Below are 23,705 nucleotides of genomic sequence, written 5' to 3'. Positions count from 1 at the left end.
TCTTATACACTAACAATGAAAGATCAGAAATAGAAATTAAGGAAACAATCCCACTCACCATTGTAACAAAAAGAATAAAATACCTAAGAATAAACCTACCTAAGGAGGTAAAAGACCTGTACTCAGAAAACTATAAGACACTGATGAAAGAAATCAAAGATGACACAAACAGATGGAGAGATATACCATGTTCTTGGATTGGAAGAATCAATATTGTGAAAATGACTGTACTACCCAAAGCAATCTACAGATTCAATGCAATCCCTATCAAATTACCAATGGCATTTTTTACAGAAGTAGAACAAAAAATCTTATTTGTATGGGGACACAAAAGACCCCGAATAGCAAAAGCAATCTTGAGGGAAAAAAACAGAGCTGGAGGAATCAGACTCCCTGACTTCAGACTATACCACAAAGCTACAATAATCAAGACAATATGGTACTAGTACAAAAACAGAAATATAGATCAATGGAACAGGATAGAAAGCCCAGAGGTTAACCCACGCACTTATGGTCAACAAATCTATGACAAAGGAGACAAGGATATACAATGGAGAAAAGACAGTTTCTTCAATAAGAAACTGGAAAAACTGGGAAAACTGGACAGCCACGTAAAAGAATGAAATTAGAACACTCCCTAACACCATACATAAAAATAAACTCAAAATGGATTAAAGACCTAAATGTAAGACTGGACACTATAAAACTCTTAGAGGAAAACAGAGGAAGAACACTCTTTGACATAAATCACAGCAAGATCTTTTTTGACCCACCTCCTAGAGTAATGGAAATAAAAACAAAAATAAACAAAAGGGACCTAATGAAACTTAAAAGCTTTTGCACAGCAAAGGAAACTATAAACAAGACAAAAAGACAACCCTCAGAATGGGAGAAAATATTTGCAAATGAATCATCGGACAAAGGATTAATCTCCAAAATATATAAAGAGCTCATGTAGCTCAATATTAAAAAAAAACAAACAACCCAATCAAAAAATGGGCAGAAGACCTAAATAGACATTTCTCCAAAGAAGACATACAGATGGCCTAGAGGCACATGAAAAGATGCTCAACGTCACTAATTATTAGAGAAATGCAAATCAAAAGTATAATGAGGTATCACCTCACACCAGTTAGAATGGGCATCATCAGAAAATCTACAAACAACAAATGCTGGAAAGGGTGTGAAGAAAAGGGAGCCCTCTTGCACTGTTGGTGGGAATATAAATTGATACAGCCACTATAGAGAACAGTATGGAGGTTCCTTAAAAAACTAAAAATAGAATTACCATATGACCCAGCAATCCCACTACTGGGCATATACCCAGGGAAAACCATAATTCAAAAAGACACATGCACCCCAGTGTTCATTGCAGCACTATTTACAATAGCCAGGTCATGGAAGCAACCTAAATGCCCATCGACAGACAAACGGATAAAGAAGATGTGGTACATATATACAATGGAACATTACTCAGCCATAAAAAGGAAAGAAATTGGGTCACTTGTAGAGACATGGATGGACCTAGAGATGGTCATAATAGAGTGAAGTAAGTCAGAAAGAGAAAAATAAATATCGTATATTAACGCATATATGTGGAATCTAGAAAAACATTACAGATGAACCGGTTTGCAAGGCAGAAATAGAGACACAGATGTAGAGAATAAACGTATAGACACCAAGGGGGGAAAGCGGAGGGGGGGGGGGGTGGTATGATGAATTGGGAGATGGGATTGACATATATACACTAATATGTATAAAATACATAACTAATAAGAACCTGCTGTATAAAAAATAAATAAATTTAAAAAAAAAGAAAATGTATATAAGCGTGCTTCATACCTACACTGTGTGGAGAAAACTACACCTGGCCTTGCATAGAATCCAGTTGGAAAAGTGCCTGCCTTTATTAGCTATGTCTGCCATAGGTGCAAGGCAAGAGTAAAAAATACTTTCAGCTCCTGGTCTGATCCACTCCCCTTCATTTTCAGGTAAAAAAAATTGAGGCTCCACAAAGAGAAGTGACTTGTCAAAGGTCATACAGCAAGTCAGTTGGAGCATCATTACTAGAACTTCTGTCATCTGATTACCCCCAGATTGGACTGGGATTAGGGAAAATAAAAACTACAACAACTTTAGGGTGAGTAGAAAAGCATCCCCAGCACCCTGAGATCTCTTTCCTAGCACTTGCCATACTGTACAGTCAACATTTGTTTATGTGCACACAGCATAGCTTTCCCAGAAGGTGGTATGAAAACAGGGAGAGCTGAGAGGTACAGTTGGAAGGCAGGTTCATGTGGACGCCCCCAAGGGGATCTTCTCAAGAGTGGGGCAGGGGCTACACAGACATTCGGAAGAGAAGTAAAAACCACCCCAGCAGGCAGCTGCCTGAGGCAGATCTGAGCAGACAGGTCAAGGCACAGGTGGTGTCTGCAGAACTGCATTTGTCAGATAAGCATCAATCAGATCTTCTCTCTCTTTTTTGACAGTCACATAAATGACGGAGCTGGGTAGCTCACTGTCTTCTGACAAGCAATACAGATGAAGGCCCAGGGAAGTCATATCTGGTCCTAGACTGGGGGAAAGAAGGAAATGGCTCCTCCAAGGGTTGGTGTGAAAAACAAACAACACTTTGAGTCTGATAAGCATCTAAGGAAGAACCGGACTTCAGGCAGGAAAGAGGAGGGAAGAGGAGACAGCCTTAAAATCCAGCAAGAAGAGATCAACTGAATACATGTAGTGAAGAAGTAAATGGATGAACTTCTCTTTTGAAGGAAAGAGCGCAAGACAAAGTCAGAGACACCTGGACTGAGCCCTGGCTCTCTAAGCAATTGTGTAACCTTAGGCAGATCGCACCCTGGGCCTCAGTTTCCTTATCTATAAAATGAGTTAATAAAGTGACTTCTGGGCAAACTATTGGAAGAATTAAAACCAGTACATGAGAGAGGCAGGAGCACAGCCACAGCTCAATTAGTTATTCAATCAACATTCATTGAGCACCTACTGTGTGCCAGGCCCTGTGCTGTACTCTGGGGAGATGAAGAGAAACCATAGAAATTCCAGCTTAGAGGAGAAACCTTCTTAAACATCCTCTATAGGTTGCTGGTGTCTCCCTTCATATTGTAATCCTTAAGAAACTGGAGATTTATTTCTTGGACTGGAGATCATTTTATATTTTTGCCTGCTTCCATACTGTTTCCTCTGACAGGAACATTCTTTCCTCTGCGGCTAGCTAAATCCTTCATGACCAGGAAGTCTTCCCTGACCTACCATCCTCTGGCAGAATGTCTTTGCTAGGGCAAACTCAGCACCAAGGCTTCCCAGTACCACAGACAGGGCTTTTCACGGACTTCCATTGTCTTCCTCCCTTTATAGGCTCAGAACAGGTGAGCAAACACACACACACACACACACACACACACATCCAACTCCTTTTACTATCCCCCACCCTTTTCCATCTGGATTCCAAGAAGCTGGGATGGATGGCCCTGTCCTTCTCCCACTCCCCTCCACACCTCTATTAGCTGCCACCTCCCTCCCTAAAATCTCTTCCCACACTTCGACTCCAGAATAGAGTCAGCCTGTGGATGAATTTCTCTGTCAACGATTCTCTTCTTGTCTCTGACCCCAGGTAGCTGTGTAACAGGGTCCAGTGCCTGCACCCCCTCCTCAGCCTTCTAAGGAGCTAAGACACAGCTACCAGATAGATGCCCTTGGACTCCACTCTGGGCCTCAATCATCTTCCCACTCCCACACCACAACCCACACCTGGCTTCCTCCGCACCATGACCCAGCCCATCTACCAGCCTAAACTCTCCAAGTTCCCCGACAGTTCCTCCACTCCCGGCTGCCAACCCCTTGCTCTATTCCAGCGCCTCTCCATGCGCCACCCCTAGCCAGAACTCAGGTGCCCACAGCCCATATCCAAGGCCTTGGCTCTCTCCCTCCATCAGCTCCCCACCCCCTTTCTCTGCAGCCTGGATAGACCCAGCCTTGCCTCCCATCTTCCCATTCTTCCAAGCTTCCCACCTCCAAGCCCCATCCCTCTCCCGCACTCAGGTTACCCCCCTTGCCTAGACCCACCTGGGCTCCGGCACCACACCACACTCACTTTACCTTCTCCCGGCCCAGCACCTCCTTCCTGCCCAGCGCCCCTTCCCCTCACCATCTCACTCCTCTCCAGCTCGAAACGACCCCCGCCGGCCAGTCCCCTCCCCTTAGCTCTTCACTTCCACGCCTCCCTTCCCTCGTTCCTCTCAGTCCTCTCGCTTCAGCACCCCTTCCCCGCCCCTCGGCTCACTGGTACGCTCTTCCCGCACTGTCCCTCTCAGCTCCCTCCTTACCTCTCCCCCCCATCCCCCCCCCCGTTTCCCCCTCAACGAGCCCTCACTGCGCTCCAATTGCCGCTCATCCTTTTCCCGAGCCCCGGCGCCCTCTTTCTCGTTCCCCCAATCCCTCTGCCCCTGCCTTTGGAGCCCTCCTTGCGGCCCTCACAGCCCGGGTAGACGCTCCTCAGCGCCCCTCCCCAGGCTACGCGCCCCTTCACTGCCGCGGTGCCCCTCCTTAGTGGCCTCGCCTGGCCCCTTCTCCTTGGTGTTCCCTCCGCTGCCCTGTGCTCCTTCTCAACGCCCACTTACAGTCCCCAGCGCCCTGCGCCGGGAATCGGTCCCAGATCCTCCCCGGGCGGGCTGCCGGGCCGCGCCCCTTACCTGGGACTCCGGGTGAGGACGAGCGGCTCGCTCCCTGGCAGCGCCGCGGAACCGCTGGACCTGGCGGCGGGCGGCAAAAGGCGCAGTGGGTTCGCGGAGCAGGGCGGTGCAGGCGGGTCTGGTCCCCACCGCAGCGACTTCGGGCTGAGGCTCGGGCTGCAGCTGGGCTGGGCCATCACCGCGACCAGGGCCCACCCATGCCCCGCCCACGGGCGGAGTCCCTATTCGCCGGGCCCCCAGCTCTGGGCAGGTGTAGGAAATCCGAGGTATCTTGGGGGCCCGGCGCTCCCCAATATCTGGGTGACTATCGTGATTTATCTTAATTCTCACGCCTCGTTCCATACACTGAACTTACTAGGGTGATCAGAGAGCTTCTATGATAGTGTAGGTGATGATGGGTTTGTAGCTTTGCCATTTCTAAAGCACTTCCCTGTCGTTATACCGCTTCATCCTCACAAAAGCCCGGGTAGAGAGGCAGAATCTGGACGGCTGTCTACAGGTGGAAACGAAGCCAGAAACCTGGGCATTGTTCTCTACCCTATGCACTCCTTCACACCCTACATCCCATCAGCCTGGTGATGACGCCTCTGTAACATATCCTATCCCTTCCCCTCTTCTCCGTCTCCACTGCTCTCGCCCTGGTTCAGCCCTCATCACTTCTTGCCTGAACTAATGCAACAGCCTCCTAATGGGTCTCCCTGCCTCCACTCTCCAATCCATACTCTATGTTGGCAGCCTGAGTGATTGTTCTAAATGTCACCATGTTACCATCAACCCTGAAGAAACAAACAGAAACAAAACATTTTCAATGGCTCACCATTACCGACAGTAGCCTGGAGTGAGAAAATGTTCTTGCCTGGTCATTAGGAAGTCCCAACTCTGTCAGAGAAGGCAGGTATAAGTGGTGATTAGCACCCCACCCTCACATGTGGACCTGGACTTCCAGTCTTCCTGAGGTCACAGGAGCCAGCTGCCAGCTTTGGTTTAGAATCATCATCCCTCCCCATACTCTTCCCCCTTCTCAAATCTTAGAAGTCTTGAAAAAGAATATATATATATATATATATATATATATATCAGAATCACTTTGCTGTACACTTGAAACTAACACAACATTGTAAATTAACTATAATTCAATTTTTAAAAATCTTAGAGGCCTGAGTCATATACCAAAACAATTATTTCCCACATTCCATTATGACCTGATCTACAGTTTGTCTCTATGGCCCGAGGAACCACCCAGTAGACAGCCCCTCTGGTTGTCTGACTTCTCCCTCAGACTCATCCTTGAACTGTTCTGAGTTTCTCCACCCACTCCCTTTCAGTCACTTCCCCACTGTCTTCATCCTGGCAGCCCTTCCACTGTGCCCTCTAGAATCCTGTTCTTTTGTCAACAAACTCTCCTACACCCTCTGCTTCCTCAGAGAGTACTCAGGTCACTTCTTTACCTTTGTTAAAGCTTGACCCTCCTCCAGGACTCCTCCTGTAACCCTCTGCAGGAAGGCTTCTCACTTTCTCACTCCCCATACACCACAGGACCAGGAGGTGGGGTCGGCATTGCCACTTCCACCCTTGTACAAAAATTCCTTCTCCTTTGGTCTCCAGCCATACCACCTTCCACCCTTCCTCATCAAGGACATGATTGACCTCCAAGTGCTCCTATGCATTGAAGATTTCAGCCCCTGGCTCATGGTCGTTCTCATTAGCCCTGTCTTGCCATCCTCCTGGTGCCTTTGGTAGCCATGTGGTTTCCTGATCCCTCAGTCCTTGGTCTCCTCTTCACATTACCTCCCATGGTCATACCTTGAACTTCTTAATCACACAGAACTAGTGTCTCTGTGATCTTAAAATCAAATATCCTGCACTGCCTGCTCCCTCACTCCCTTTCTCCCATAAGGCCTTAGTTTCCTCATTTCAAAATGGGTGTCATGATAATGATTATTCATTCTTCACAAGAATAACGAGATAACACATAAAACCATCCTTTTAGAGTTGAGAGACAATATGAGAACAGATGGTATTGTGTTTACATTGCCTCAGGTCTTCATATCACTTTCTCCTTCTTTCCTGAAAGGCCATGTATTAAAGTGGACAGAGCACAGACTTGGAGCCAGACAGATATGGTTTTAAATCCTTATTCTACACACTTACTTGCTGTGTGATCTTATGTAAATTACCCCATTTTTCTGACACATGCACCTCATGCTCATGTGTAGAAAGAACAATAATGTTGTGAAGATCAAATAAGAAAATGAGATAGCTACCGGAAAGCACCTGACAGGCACATAGTAAGCCAGGCACATAGTAAGCCCTCAATAAATAGGAAACAGTGTGGTTATAACAGAACAAAAAATGCTATTTTCTTAACCACAACTGCCTTCCAAGAAAGGTAGACCCTAATGTTCAGAGGTCCTTTTGTCCTACTTAGGACCTTGAGGAGTGTGGATATGTAAGTGTAAGAGGAGAAGGGAGACACCAACTTGCTCTGTGCAAAAAAAGGGAAAGAATTTGGAATTCACTTAGCAATATGGGTGAGAAAGGTAATAAAGAGAGCTGGGGGGAGGAAAGGAAAAAGATGAGTAAGAAAATCATTGTAAGGGTAGGTGCTACATGGATAAAGGGTCAGAAGAAACCCTCCCATGGCAGCTGTACAAAGGGTGTTTAAACACTGGAATGCATTAAATGGGAGAAGCTGTTTGTTGCACATATAATGTAACCAATTTCTGTGACTCTCAAGACTTCAGTAAAGGCCATTACACTCAGGAATGCTTTCTGAGAGAGGAGTTGTAAGGATGAGTGAGTGGGAAAATTGAGCAATGGGCTTTGTTTTTCTGAGTTGAAAAAGGAGAGTAGAGGCAGAGACGAAGAGAGCACAAGCCCTCGTGGAATTTGCGGAAATCTCCAGGAGGTCTTCCAACTTACAAGGGTTATCAAATCAATGTAAAAATCGAGGTTCAAGCTCACTGCTTTTAGATCTTAAAGGGGGAGGGAGGCCATATCTGACATTTGGGCTGTGTCATTTGTGGCTCCCTATTGACTAGCAGTTGACCACCAGAGAGAATACAAAACTAATCATACTACATTGGACTGTCTTCACTTCCAGATCCAAATGCCAAGTAAGAATAGGAAGAAAGACAAAATGCTACCTTTTGTCTTAGATCAGATTGGCTAACAATTATAATCATTAAGACCTTAAAATATACTGGGTTCATTCATATTTTTTGTCTCATTTAGTCCTCAATACAATCATACAAGGTATGGATTGCCATCCCCTTTTTATAAATGAGCAAACAGAAGTCAGAAAATTTAAGTGACTTTCCAAGGTCACACATCTGGTAAATGGCAGAACCAGATACCAGGTCTGTCTGACTCCAAGTCCAGGGCTCTTTCTATTAGACTCCAGAATCATGGTTGCTTGGTGAACACCATTTGTGGTTAAGAGTCCTACAAACAAAACTACCTTAAATCTTTTCTAGTTGCCAGAGCAATCAGACTTCTCTAGCTCCTAGTTTTTATATGAAATATAAAAGTGATACTTTTTATTGAATGAGAATCAGTCACTTAGAAAAGGTAGTAGCCTCATTGTAAATCATCTATACTTCAATATAAAAAAAGAAAGAAAGAAGAAAAGAAAAGGAAGTAGCCTAAGTGTGGATTGCACTTGGAATGTTCAAATCTTTACAAGGTTCAGATCTACACCCCAGTGTGCGTCCCTCATGGCCAGCCTAGGAATGCAGATACGTTGGCAGGTCAAGCGTTTTTCTCTCACCCTTTCAGTGGGTTGCCTCATATAACAGGGGAGCTGGAGCAGGTGCCAGAAAGTCACCAGAACATGTAAAGCAGCTCTAGAAACATAGGGTTCATGGGAGGAGTGGTGGAAGACAGGGCTGGGAAGAAAGGCAGAGACTAGATGGCCTAAGGTCTTGTAAATCATGTTAGAGGTTTGGGAAATTACCTTGCAAGAAAAAGGTTTGAAGCAATGGAGTAACCTGGTTACATATGCATATAAGAAGAATAGTTCTGACTGTGGTGGGTGTGATAGATGGGATGCAATGAGTAGGGAGCAGGGAGAAAGGAGATAGGGAACAGTCAGAAATTGCTTTAAAAATCCAGGTGAGAGATGAAGAGGACCAGAAATCATGTCATAGCAGTGGAGAAAGTGGAAAATACAGGGATTTGATTTGTATTTAGGACCTGGTGGCAGATTAAATGTGAGATGTGTGGGAAAGGGAATTGGCATCAACAACCAGGTAGACAGTGAAGCCATTTACTGGTAACGGGAGCAGAGAAGTTGTTTTAGTTATCTATTGCTGTATAACAACCACTCCCAAAAATTCAGTGGCTTGAAACAGCAATAATTTATTATTTCTCACAATTCTGTGGCTGGCTGAGTGGATTCATCTGATGATTTTACCTTGAATCACTCGTGAGCAGCATGCAACTGGAAGGTCACTCCGAGGCCTGGCATTTAGTACTGGCTGAGGGCTAAGTGCCATGGTTCTTCCCCACGCGGCTTTTAATCCACTGGTAGGCCAGACCAGTTTACATGCTCTCGCGGCAGTGTTCCAAGACAGCCAAGGCAGAAGATACAATCTCTTGAGGCCTAGCTTCAGAAACTGCATAGCACCCCATATACTGCATTCTATTGGCCAAATCGAGTCACAAGCCCAGCCCAGATTCAAAGAGCTCTGAGTGAGAAGAGCAAAGTCGCATCACAAAGGGGTATCAATAGAGAAGGGAGGAATCAATGGCCTTTAACCGATCTACCACAGGAATGGGAACAGATCTGGATAAGGACAAAAAATGATAAGTATCTCAAACACCACTTCATACACTAATCATTCCTTCTTTATTCTCTGTGCCTCAGTTTTTTAATTTGTAAAATAAATGAAAATGCATGCTGAGGACACTGCCCCATCATCAGGGCATACCGCTGTCAGCAGGGGAGGAGTCTGAGACACACACACAACACACAGACACACACACACACACACACACACTCACACACACGAAGCATTCAACATGTGAATATTCAGAATCCAGGTCCCACCCACCACTCCTCTCTCTTTTGTCCACCCTACCAATCCTTCACCAAAGCCTGTCCGTGATACTTCCTGAGAGCTCTCCATTGCACGGCCACAGCTTTCTCACTGTCCTATTCGCACGATAGCATCCAAACTTCCCCTGTAATCCACACTCCATACTGCAGCAGAGGACTCTTCCTAACCCAGGTTAAATCTGTTAATGTGCACATATGGCCTCTTGTGGTCTGGCCTCAACTACTCTCTAGTCTCATTACTGGACACTCCCCCCTCCTGCCCTAAGCTCCAACAGCATAAACTACTTTTGGTTCCCAGAGGGTGACCTGCTGGTAACATCTCCATGAATTTGCCTCAGTTTCTCCCACTACCTTGAATACCATTCACTCATTCATTCATTCACTCACTCACCCACACAACAAATATCACCTGAGCACCTGCTGTACACCCAAGTGGATAACAAATGGTCCCTGACCCAAGTTGTTCAGGGTCTGGTGCAGGATAGCAGGCTGTAAGACCCACTGTTCTGTGTTCACAAAGGCATAGGCCAAACTGCAACCCAACATGACCTCCTGGATCATTCTTAGAAGGGGTCAGGGGATATTTGCTGAATAAATAGGCATACAAATATTCACAAAAGGTTTCTTACATCCACCATCTCATTTAGCTTTCACAGTAAACATATGAAGTGGGGACTGATTCATACCATCCTGGATGTGAAGAAGAAATAAATAGCCCATGGTTTCTCAGCTACTGAAAGTAGGGGAAGCCAAGACTAAAATCAGCCACATTAATGAATTTGGCAAGACATGGCTGTTTTCTCACTTTGGGACACATCAACGGGGAGGAGCCTCAGAGTTAGGCCTCATGCTAGGAGGCAGGTCCTGGGATGCAGAGTTGAGACTTAAGCTGAGTCTTCGAGGATAAGTAGGAGTTAAACTCACAGAGAAGGAACCCAGGTAGAAGAACCAGCATGAGCAAAGGCCAAAAGTTATGAAATTATATGAAGGCTTCAGGGAACATCAGGGACTGTAGGTCTCTGGAAGCACAGACATGATGGGCACAGTACAGGTGATGAGTGAGGTGGGAGGGTAGGTCAGAGCCAGAGGTCAGCCAGGGCCTGGGGAGCCATGCTAAGGATGATGGACTCAAAGATCAGGGCAATGTGGAGCCGTTACTTTTGAGAAAGCCGTTACTGCTTTCTCCAGGGGTAAGATGGCCAAATTTACGCTTTAGAAAGAACTCAGCTTATAGAATGGAGATGGATCAGAGGTTCCAAGATACAGAGGACAAGGAGACCAGAGAGAAAGCTGGTGCAGTGACTTCAAAAGAAATTGAAGTAAACCAGTGTGGGATAATCAAAAGGACATAAACTTTGGAATCAGAGAGGTCTAAGTTCAAATCCAACCTTCACCATTTGCTAGTTATGTGATTGAATTTCTCTTGATCACACAGGTTACTCATCTGTAAAATGGGGATGAGAATTATTTCATTGGCTCCTTAAGAGAGTTCAATTAAAAGTGATAATGTATGTAAATTAGGGGGTGATAAATAGGATATTCAATTCAATAACATCAGATACTTTAAGGGATCTGACAACTCATAACTAAGTATATCATGCTTGCCAATGATTTCTCCCTTCAGATACATGTCTAGGGAACTTACGAACAGTTGCACTCGCTTAGACTCTATAAAATAAGTCAGGTTGCCTCTCTAATTTTGGAAAAACATCTGTTTCCTCGTTCTCAGAGGGCTTGCTGAGGGATGCTGCTTAAGATGCCCTGTGACCCTTTGCAAAGGTTCAGTCTCATACTCCCCCTTGTGCTCTAAAGGGGAACTGCAATCTCGCTGGACTGACCAGCAGTCATGGTGCTGAAATCAGCTTGAACATAGGGGCTGAAAGGAAGGGAATTGACGTTTGGTAAGCACTTACCATATTCCAGAAGCCTTCTGAAGTGCCTTCCATACACTATCTCATGTCTCTCATCAACCATTCAACAAGAGGAGACTGAAGCTCAGCTAGGTTAAATGACTTTTACAAATATCCATGGATAGTAAGAGAGAAAGCAGACCTAAACAAAGGAAAGAACTGGAAAAGCTGGTGATGTTTACTGCATGATAGAATAAAATCCAACCTCCTTAACAAATTCAACCTGGTCCTTTTCTCTCTAGATTTATCTCCCACCACCAACCCCCTTGGTCCTTTTCTCTGGCCATACAGAATAACTTATACTGTAAGTCTGCAGTATAAAAACTGCTTTATACTTCAGCATTTCACATAGGCTTTTGTTTCTACATTGAGTGCCTTCCTGAATACCCCTCCTTTATCAAGAAGACTCCTTCCTACTCATCCTTGTATCCATCTCATCCTTACTTGGAGGGAATTTAATTACTCCCTCCTTTGTACTACTTCTGGACCTTAGGCTTGCAGTTGGTACATGATAGCTAAAATAAAATGTTCAGTCCTAGGAAATTAACAGTGCCCATGCTTTAACACAATTATTCATTTATGGTATACCAGGCATGGCTGAAGGTACTGAGCACTAGAAATACAGTAATAAGCAAAACAGATACAGTCCCCATTCTCACAGAACTTACACTCTGATAAGGAAAGCAGACATTACACAACTAACCATATCAATAATTACCATTGTGATCATTGTTTTGAAGGAAAAGTAATGGGAGATATAAAAGAAAAAGCTGTTTTGGTGCCATGATCAGGGAAGATTTCACAAAGCAACGTTTAGGTGGGATTTCTGAAGAATGAGTTAGGCAAAAATATGGGGAAGGACACTCCAAGTAGAGGGAATAGCATGTGTAAAGACCATGAGGAACTTTGAAAAATGGAAAGAAAATAAATGTGGCTGGAATTTGTGATAGAATGAGACAACGACATGCAATGAAGCTGGAGAGAGACTTGAGAGCCAAATTATACCACTCACTTAAACAGTATTATTGATTTTGGACTTTATCCTGGGAGTAATGGAGGAGAGACAGTGAAGAGTTTCAAGCAGGGAAATGATATAACCAGAATTCTATTCTAAAGAGAGCAGTCCCTGTGGAGAACATGTGGAGAGAGGGGCAAGGATGGATGCAAGGAAACCAGCTAAATAGCTATTCATTTATTTAGCCATCTCATTAATGTTTATTGAATGCCTACCACGTGCCAGATTCTATACTAGGCTTTGAGGATACAGCAGTGAACAAGACAGACGAAAGCCCTGCCCTGATGGATCTTACACTAAAAGTCTAGGTGACAAATGCTGGTGGTTTAGACTATGGTGGTGATGATATGGATGAAGAAGAGTGTATTAGTCAGCTTGGGCTGCCATCATCCAGTACCACAGACTCGGTGGCTTAACAACAAATTTATTTTCTCACAGTTCTGGAAGCTAGAATTCTGAGATCATGGTTGATTTCTTTCTTTCTTCTTTTTTTAAAAAAATATTTATTTATTTATTTGGCTGCTGCAGGTCTTAGTTGCGGCATGCTGGATCTTTAGTTATGGCATGTGAACTCTTAGTTGTGGTATGTGGGATCTAGTTCCCTGACCAGGAATCAAACCCAGGTCCCCTGCATTGGGAGCATGGAGTCTTAGCCACTGGACCACCAGGGAAGTCCCAGGGTTGATTTCTTAAGGCCTCTCTGCTTAGCTTATAGAGGACCATCTTCTCTCTGTGTCTTCACATGGTCTTCCCTGTGTGTGTGTCTGTCTGTGTCCTAATCTCTTCCTGTGAGGATATCAGTCATATTGGATTAGGGCCCACCCATATGACCTCATTTTAACTTAATTACCTCTCTAAAGGCCCTATCCCCAAATACAGTCACATTTTGAGGTTGAGGGTTAGGACTTCAACATATTAATTTGGGGGAGGACATGATTCAGCCCATAACAAGGAGTGAATGGATTTTTTAAAAAAATATTTAGGACAGAGAATGAACAGTAATTGACAACTAAGGAGTAAAGAGAAGGAGATGTCAAGGATGGGTCTCAGGTTTCTGGCATGTAGAACAATAGGGTGGTGCTATCGACCTATTTGATAAGGAACACTGGAAGAAAGTTCACAAGGATCCATTTCCTCTTTTCAGTAGTTGTGGTCCTTTTAGGGTCCTAAAGCAATGTACAAAGATATGATAGTTTGGCCAGCAGCATATCACAATATTTATTGGCACATGATATCAAATATATGGGGGGATTGTATCATCCATGAAAATCTGAATTAGAAAGAGAACTTTCAAAAATGATTTTGTCAGCCAGACTTTCCTCATTCACTTCGCAATTCCATATCTCCTCCCATTACCTTAACAGGAACCATTTAGGTGGAGTTGTGAAGGCCAAAGGCGGAGTGTAACAGGTAGAATGTCAAAGAGAAAATGAGGTGAGGAAAGGTTGACAGTGTGGGTCAGGCTGGAGAGACACATAAAGTCCACGGATGGTTTGTTTTTAGATGAGAAGTGTTTGTTTAAGTTTGCATAGGAATAACCCAATAGAGATAGAGAGATTGATGATATAAGAGAGAAACATTTATGGCAAAAAAAAACTGAGGACAGGGAAGGGCTGACTGCAGAGCTCAATGGAAGGATTAGCCTCTGATAAGTAGAAACCATCTCTTCCACTGGAATAAAAGGATAGGAGGAGAAGATGAGACAGATACAGGGAAGGTCTGTAGATTTATTTACCAGGGCAAAGTTGAGGAAGTTATATCAGAAGATCTGGATAAGGTCAAAGTGTAATGGAACATATTGATCAGTTAGGTTGAAAGGATAGATAGGTGGTTGTGCTCAGAGAATGGAATTTCTGATTCAAGGCTTCAAAGGTAGAAGAGTTTTGAGTGATAATGAGACCATTCGAGTCAGTGGCTGAGATAGAGTGGAAGTCATTGATGTGAAGGAGGCCAAATAAATGAGAGGCCAAGATATTAGAGGAAGGTTTTTTTTGCGGTACGCGGGCCTCTCACTGCTGTGGCCTCTCCCGTTGCAGAGCACAGGCTCCGGATGCGCAGGCTCAGCGGCCATGGCTCACAGGCCCAGCCACTCCACAGCATGTGGGATCTTCCCAGACCGGGGCACGAACCCACATCCCCTGCATCGGCAGGCAGACTCTCAACCGCTGCGCCACCAGGGAAGCCCTTAGATGAAGTTTTTCATGGCTTTTCATGGCAAGTAATGGGAAGCCAAGCTTCAGCTGACTTAAATTGTTGGAATATTAGGTCATATATCTTGAAGTCCACAAAGTGGTATTCAAGGTTGACTTCATCCACTGGCTCCAAACATGTTTCACTGCAGTTTTCTCATTATTTCCCCCCCTCCATGTGTTGGTTTCACACTCCATCTAGTAGCAAATAAAAATATCCTGTGAGACCTCTCAGAATTTCTAAAATATTAATTTTAATTATAAATCATTCCAAGAGATACATTGTTATCCAAACTTATTTAGCCATGGAATGCCTTTCTAGGGACACTAGTGTTGCGTGGAATATACTTTGGAAAATGCTTCTATAACCTTGCTAGACAACAGCTGTTGACTATTACAGTGGCTAGCCACAGAAACTTACTCTGGCTTATGTAAGAAAAAAAGAATTTATTAAATAACACTGACTAGGGACTTCCCTGGTGGCACAGTGGTTAAGAATCCGCCTGCCAATGCAGGGAACATGGGTTCGATCCCTGATCTGGGAAGATCCCACGTGCCGCAGAGCAACAAAGCCCGTGTGCCACATCTACTTAGCCTGCACTCTAGAGCCTGCAAGCCACAACTGCTGAAGCCCGCATGCCACAAGTACTGAAGCCCACACACCTAGAGCCTGTGCTCCACAACAAGAGAAGCCACTGTAATGAGAAGCCAGCACACCGCAACGAAGAGTAGCCTCCGCTCTCCACAACTAGAGAAAAGCCCTCGCGCAGCAACGAAGACCCAATGCAGCCATTAATCAATTAATTAATTTAAAAAACATAACACTGACTAGATCATAAACTACCCAGGGATGCTGGAGAACCAGGTTTGGGGTACACATTGCAGACATGCTGGGGAAGACACCATGGCTGTCACCACTAAGTACTAAACTTGTACTGCTTGAAAACCACTAGCCTCCAACACTGGACACCACTGTGGGCATTATAACCACCACTGCCCCAAGAACTCAGTCTTCCTGCAAATGCTGTTGTCTGTGCTGCAGGAAGGTGTATCTGATTGGCTGAGCCTAGGTCATTTGCCTATAGTCTAGCTGCAAAGGAGGCTGGGAAAGCAATTATCTAGTATTTCCAACTTCTAAAATAGAAAGAGAGTTCTGTCTCCCTCCAAAATTTATAAGGTGAAGGATTTCTTGAATCTAAGATGGATAATTTATTGGCTAAAAAGAATTTTTTAATGGCTACATAATACACTAATTTCTTTGCCCAACTTGAACTATATTATTTCCTGCCTAACCATATTTACACTTAAAAGAAAAAAACACTTCAATATAATGCAACTCAAAATGCAATTACCCACTCACCAAAAGCAGTGCAACCCAAAGTCTCATTATTTACTACATCCAGTTACAAATCTGGAACTTCTAACTGCTATTTTTGGAATCACACCTGTATATATGATATCTTAATCAGGAAGTTCACTGCTATAATAAGCAAGGTTCTATTGTGGATAATAGGAACCATGCTAGCTATTTTAATCAGAAAGCATTTAATACAGGGAATTAGGTACTAAAAAAAAATCACTGAAATGACTAGAAGAACAAACACTAAACTGGGCCCCAAGGAATGACTCCAAGACATCGTAGGCTGTCCCGACGTGGGAAATGAAAGTTTTACATCACTCGGGAAGGAATCTGCCCTCCCAGGCTATGGTTTCAGGATCACACCATCTTGGCCACCATCTGGAAATAAGCAAGCCATTGTCCTCCTGGAACACTCTGCGATAGCTACAACCTGGGATCAGGAAGCTGCTGCCAGAACACTTGTCTCCAGAGCCACATCACACCTGCGAAGTCACACCAGCAAAACGGAGGCCTCACAGTCTGCCAACTCTTCCCCAACAGTTCCCAATTCAATCCCACATGAAAGCATCACTGTGAAGTGAGTGCACTTTAGAGGCAATACTGAGTGAGACAGCATGATGGTGACTAAGATGGTCAGCAAGCCCACAGATGGTGGTACCAAAGCAGAAGCTTGGCAGAAGGGAAATCCAGATTAAGACTCTCTTCCAATAAAATCAGATCGTTGCTTCATCCAGGATAAAAGGAACCCAGTGTAATTAAATTGACACGAGGGGGAATTCCCTGGCGGTCCAGTGGTAAGGACTCAGTGCCTTCACTGCTGAGGGCCCAGGTTCAATCCCTGATTGGGGGAACTAAGATCCCACAAGCCATGCAGCACAGCCAAAAAAAAGAAAGAAAAAAAAAAAAAAACCGACACGAGGTACCTTGCTGTTGGAGTCTCTGGATTGTGTCACCAAGTCCAAAGGCTCAGTGTTGGTTGCTGCAGCTGACAAGTTAGGCGCTCAGCAGTGACAGGTTATCCTTGGAGAGGCTGCCTAACTGTGATCAGTGGCCCTGATGCTCATGGCCTACAGTGGCATGGGAGAGCAGCCCAATTATCCCGCCCAATGAAGGGAAGAGAAGTGGTGCTGAGGAGCTGAAAGGGCCACCTGGAGGGGCCTTGTTGACAAGATAAAGGGGCAGGGTGCGTGGACTGACCACTGGAGACTGATAGGAAAATAGACATCTCAGCAGATGCCTTCGTGGAAGGATGTGCCGGGACCAGGTAGGATGCATTATACCTCAGAAGATGCTAGCATGAGCAGTGTCTCTTATCTGATGTCATGACACTGTATAATTCTCTGAGATTTAAATGCCATCCAGGGAAGGAGAAAAGAGACAAAAAAAATCCTAAAGTTGATCAAGTTTCAACCTCAAATAACCTAAAAAAGCTTGGACCTGACTGTAAGTGGTTTCTCTGTCTTCAGGCAGAATGGCAGTTTGAAAGGGAATTGTTATTGGAATAGACAGTTATGTTGCTATTTTTGTAATTGTATAAGTTGGCTTGAAAATTTATACTTGCTACACAGCATAAGGCATTGATGCAGTCCTTGAGTTGGCTGACTTGAATACAAATTGCCTAGTATGATGTAGTAGTTAAAAGCATGGTTTCAGGGGCCAAATTGCCCACATTCAAATCCCAACTCTGATCCCACTAGCTTAGGTAAGATACTTACCCACTGTGTGCCTCAGTTTCCCTATCTATAAGGCAGAGATGATGATGATGGCAATAGAACCAAATCCATCAGGTTATTGTTAGGATTCAATGAGTTAATACGACTGGATGATTTAGAACAGTTTCTGGCACACAATGCTGTATAAATGTTTGCATCTTTAGGTAAAGAATGTTTGAAACCTTTAGTCTTGAAGCTTCTATGGTTGCATGATCCCTGAAAGAATTTTGGAAAAGTAGGTACTTTTTTTTTTCTTTTTTTGCAGTATGCGGGCCTCTCACTGCTGCGGCCTCTCCCGTTGCGGAGCACAGGCTCCGGACGCGCAGGCTCAGCGGCCATGGCTCACGGGCCCAGCAGCTCCGCGGCATGCGGGGTCCTCCCGGACCGGGGCACGAACCCGTGTCCCCCGCATCGTCAGGCGGACTCTCAACTACTGCACCACCAGGGAAGCCCAAAACTAGGTACTTTTAAGTTGACTCTTTTGAGATCTAAAAGCTTCATCATTTAAATAACGGCAAAGGACACAATTTCTGGTGTACTGTAAATATTAACATTTAGAAAAAGCTGTTATGTCACTTTAAAAAAATGTATACGCTAGAGCCTAAGTACCACAGGAATTTTATACCCACCTTATCCACTTAATTTTTTTTTCCACTTAAAACTAATACATGGACAGGCTCTTCTTAACGGTTGGAAATTTTACATTATTCTCTTTCTTCTTGAACTTGCATTTCTTTCACTCCACCCACAGAATTATAAGCTAATGTAATGCATTTATATGCTTAAAGTCTCTTATTGATCACCATGTCATACCTCTCTATAGTAAATTTATGTATTTAATAGGAATTAAAATGCTAAAATTCTTATAATCAAATTCTTTGAGTATAAGAATCTAAGTTACATTAGACAATTTTTGTACCCTAGTTTACAACCTCTTTATCTTTCCCCCCATTTGGCTGTCACTGTGGTAACCAGCTACGTTTGGAGGTTGAGGACACCTCTCTAAAACTGCATTCCTTATCTCTTGCTTTCTGCTTCCAAGGCTCTTTGTTACCTCTGTGTCGACGTTCTTCCAGGAAATTAGCTCCTCTGAGGCAACCCTGGACCAGAGAGGTAAACAGCTCAATAATAAATCCTATTTTGGTTCTCCCTCCTGTGCTTCACTTTCCCCAGTCTCTCATTCCTGTCCCCGAGAATCTCTTCCTAGAATATATTACCCGTACAGGCCTTATCTCAGGCCCTACTGTTAGGGGAACCTAAGCTAAAATCTAAGAGTTAAAATTTTTTTTCCAGATTCAATTATCGTTACAAGAATTATTAGTATGTCAATCAAAACAATAAATATTACAAATGTTAATAATTATTAAACATAAAAAGTAAAGTTTTATTAAAATTGCATCTTAGTGACATGACTTTTTAAAATGTCATTCATATATCTGTGGGAAGAATATTACTTATGGCTAGAATGGGACAGGATTCAGCATTAACTACTTTTTATATCAAGAGTATTCTCAAAATGTTAAAAATTTAATTCTCAGACAGATTTTAAGCACATGCCAAAATTTTAACTTATTAATCAGGACCAGCAAGATGACAAAACCAATTCAAAGTTGAAATAAGATTATTAAATCAGATACAAAATTGGTTAATGACCTAAAGGCATTAAAGCTATAACCTCTGAGGTTATCTTCTCCCTGGGAAAGAAATCATTTGCTTCTTATCAGTTTTCTATAAATTGACATCTAACTCTATAGAGTTGTAAAATGTGTGTACCCTAATTAACAGTAAATAGTAAATCAAACTAATTTGTATTCTCTTAGAAAGTCAGGTAACCCTTTAGGGAGGCTTGTTACTACAATGCTGTACAATAACATTAAAAGTTTGGAACAATTTTTCTTAACACTAGTTATTACGTTTAGAAATATAAATGCTTAGAAATGTTCACATAAATAAGTACATGAGAATGGAAGTTTTGTTAGTGCAATAGCATTAAATTCTTTGAACTCTTACTGAGTTATATGCCAAAAAATCACAAGTGACCTAACATCAAAAATTTAAAATACCAGTTGATACTTCAATTAGGCCCTCTTTTAGTCATGTTGTAAGCAAAGAAATAGAAAACACTTACCTTGTGAAAGAATTTGTTACCCATTCATTAAAGTCATTCACTTTCTCAGTTTCTGGAAAGTATACCACAAAGACATCAAATACTTATTAACTACCTCTCAAACATTTTCACTTGCCTTGGAGGTACACCACACAACCCAAATGCCACAAAAAGGGCTAAGAAAATCTTTGCCAATGCAACATGCTTTGATAAACTGTGTTCATCTTATCATGTGCTTCAAGTGTATTTTAATGAAACACTTGTCTTTCATTCAATTTATGGAAAAAGTATTATATATTAGCTAAATGGCCAAGTCAGTCTTCACTGTTAAGTCAATCAGCTACATCAGTCTTTCATTTAAAAAGACTTCATTTTGGAGAGTTAGAGTGTTTTATTTTATTTTATTTTTAAATTTATTTTATTTTATTATTTATTTTTGGCCGCATTGGGTCTTTGCTGCTACGCACGGGCTTTTTCTCTAGTTGCGGCGAGCGGGGGCTACTCTTCATTGTGGTGCGCAGGCTTCTCATTGCGGTGGCTTCTCTTGTTGTGAAGCATGGGCTCTAGGCATGTGGGCTTCAGTAGTTGTGGCACACAGGCTCAGTAGCTGTGGCGTGTGGGCTTAGTTGCTCCGAGGCCTGTGGGATCTTCCCAGCCCAGGGCTCGAACCCGTGTCCCCTGCATTGGCAGGCGGATTCTTAACCACTGCACCACCAGGGAAGCCCCAGAATAAGTGTTTTAAAATCAAATGTATTGGGACTTCGCTGGCGGTCCAGTGGTTGACTCCATGCTTCCACTGCAGGGGGCACGGGTTCCATCCCTGGTTGGGGAAGTAAGATTCCATATGCTGCACGGTGCAGCCAAAAAAAACAGTAATTCATTATCTCTAAAATCAAAATGTATTGATATATACATACAGTAAAATGTCTATATAGAGTTTACAGTTGGATAGGTTTTGACAAATACATACACCTAGGTAAGCATCACAATCAACATTTGCATCACCACAGCAAGTTCCCTCACGTGACATTGCAGTTAAATTCCTCTCCCCACACCCCCAATCTCAGGTAACCACTGATTTGATTTCTCAGACTACAGACAAGTTTTGCCTGTTCTGAAACTTCATATAAATGTACTCTTTTTTGGTCTTTTTCACTCAGCATGTTTTTGAGATTCATCCATGTTGTTTTATGTATCAGTAGTTTGTTTTTCTTTATTCTGGGTAGTAGCCTTTTGTATGAATATACCACAATTTATCCACTTATTTGATACGCATTTAGGTTGTTTCCAGTTTTTGGATATTATGAATAAGGTTTCTATCATTCTTGTACAAGTTTTTGGTTTTTTTAAATATTTATTTTGGCTGCACCGGGTCTTAGTTGCGGCACACGGGATCTTCTTTGCGGCATGCAGGATCTTTTTTAAATTTAATTTAATTAATTTATTTTTTTGCGGTACGCGGGCCTCTCACTGTTGTGGCCTCTCCCGTTGCGGAGCACAGGCTCCGGACGCGCAGGCCCAGCGGCCATGGCTCACGGGCCCAGCCGCTCGGCGGCATGTGGGATCTTCCCGGACCGGGGCACAAACCCACGTCCCCCGCATCGGCAGGCGGACTCTCAACCACTGTGCCACCAGGGAAGTCCAGCATGCAGGATCTTTAGTTGCGGCATGCGTGTGGGATCTAGTTCCCCGACTAGGGATTGAACCCAGGCCCCCTGCATTGGGAGCATGGAGTCTTATCCAGGAAAGTCCCTCTTGTACAAGTTTTTGTTTTTGTTTTTGCAGACTTCTGTTTTATATAAATCACATAATCCTGTAATCCTGGAATTGCTGGGTTGCATAGTAAGTGTACATTTAACTTTATAAAACACTCCCAAACTGTTTTCCAAAATGTTTGTACCATTTGACCTTCCCATCAACAATAAACTGGAGAGTTCTAGTTGCTCCACATCCCCTCCACACTTGGTATCAACAGTCTTTTTAATTTTAGCAATTCCAGCAGGTGGGAAATAGTATCTCATTATAGTTTTAATCTACATTTCTCTGTTGCCTAATATCACACATTTTCACATGCTTATTGGCCATTCTTATATCTTCTTTTGTGAAGTATCTGTTCAAGTCTTTGCCCAGGGGCAACAACGTAACTTCATTTCTCAAGTCAAATAAACATGTTAACATGAATCTGTATGACAACTATCTTAGTTTCAAATCCTAACTCTAAAACTAATTGCAAATTCTAAGAGGTGAAGACCTGTCATGAATTTGTCACTTGGATGATTTCAAACTTCTTTCTCTTCTCCTTAGACCTCTCCCTCAGGAGAAATGCCTTCTTTAATAATAATTGGGGACTGGAAGAAGCAAATTTTCATCACTTCCACTCTACAACATTTCTGAATTCAAAACATGTCCAAATGGTGCAAACTGCCCATTTCTAATGTTAGGTTTTACTCTTGACAAACTACGCTTATGACAACTATGTACAAGACATAAAGCCTTTCTTTAATCAAGGAAACTTAGTACTATTTCAAGTTACCTTGGTTTGGCACCCCAGAGGTGTTTGCATAATACAGCAATGCACCATATTAAAATTCAGGGTAAGAGGTATGCCTTTCTTCTGTGAAGTGGGGAAAGGTGAACAGTGAGTGATAAGGGAGGTGGGAATGAACCATCTTGATGACATATCCTGGGAAATCTTTTTTGTTTAACTGTGGTAAAATGTATGTAACAAAATTTAAACCACTTTCAAGTGTACAGTTCTGTAGCATTAAGTACGTTCACATTGTTGTGTAACTATCACCACCATCCATCTTCGGAACATTTTCATCTTTCCCCACTTAAATTCTGTATCCATTAAACACTAACACCCAACCCCCCTAGTCCCTGGCAACCACCAGTCTTCATCTCTGTGAATTTGACTGGTACCTCATGTAAGTGGAATCATACAGTATTTGTCCTTTTGTGACTGGCTTATTTTACTTAGCATAATGTCTTCAAGGGTCATCCATGTTTTAGCATGTGTCAGAATTTCCTTCCTTTTAAAGGCTGCATAACATTGCATTGTATGTATATACCTCATTTTGTTAATCTACTCATCTGTTGATGGACCCAAGTTGCTTCAACCTTTTTTACTATTATGAAAAATGCTATAAACAGAGATGTGCAAATGTCCATTCAAGTCCCTGCATTCAGTTCTTTTGGGTATATACCCAGAAGTGGAATTGCTGGATCATATGGTAATTAATTTTTTGAGGAATCCTGGGAAATCACTTTTGGGAAAATGAAGACCTGGATATCAATTCAGTAAAGATTTTTTGCCCATGTATTTCTTGTAAAGTCTTTACATACCCCAGACTGAAAACTCTTGTTCTGAGTCACACCTTAGAACACAAAGGAGGTAATGCAATGTGTGGTGAAAAAAGTATGAGTTTGGAATAAGACAGGGGTGGTTAGAATCTAGTATTTAGACTAGAAATGAGGGCAAGCCACTTCTCTCGCCAGTTTCCTTTTCCATAAAATGAGGCTAATAATACCTATCCATTAGGACCATTAATGGGATTTAAATAGAATGAATGAAAAGAACCTACCACAGAGCTTGACAATTCACTTGAAAGGACATTGTTTAGAGACCTTGGTACACAGGATAG

At 43.0% G+C, this 23,705-nt stretch overlaps 1 protein-coding gene across 1 annotated transcript in view; it reads right to left on the bottom strand.

Annotated features, from left to right (window-relative positions):
• The window catches only part of RAB3B (RAB3B, member RAS oncogene family), a 57,360-nt gene extending 52,571 nt beyond the window's left edge, over positions 1 to 4,789 (bottom strand). The window contains exon 1 of the mRNA XM_029229733.1: positions 4,710 to 4,789. The gene's annotated coding sequence lies outside the window, so the exon portion shown is untranslated. The remainder of the gene's footprint in view (positions 1 to 4,709) is intronic.
• Between the last annotated feature and the right edge of the window lie 18,916 nt (positions 4,790 to 23,705).

The sequence above is a fragment of the Monodon monoceros genome, unplaced genomic scaffold (assembly GCF_005190385.1).
Source record: "Monodon monoceros isolate NGI ecotype Baffin Bay Population unplaced genomic scaffold, NGI_Narwhal_1 Super_Scaffold_18, whole genome shotgun sequence".
Classification (NCBI taxonomy): Eukaryota; Metazoa; Chordata; class Mammalia; order Artiodactyla; family Monodontidae; genus Monodon; species Monodon monoceros.
The sequence above is the reverse complement of the archived record's forward strand: the minus strand, read 5'-3'. Positions and strand labels throughout refer to the sequence as shown.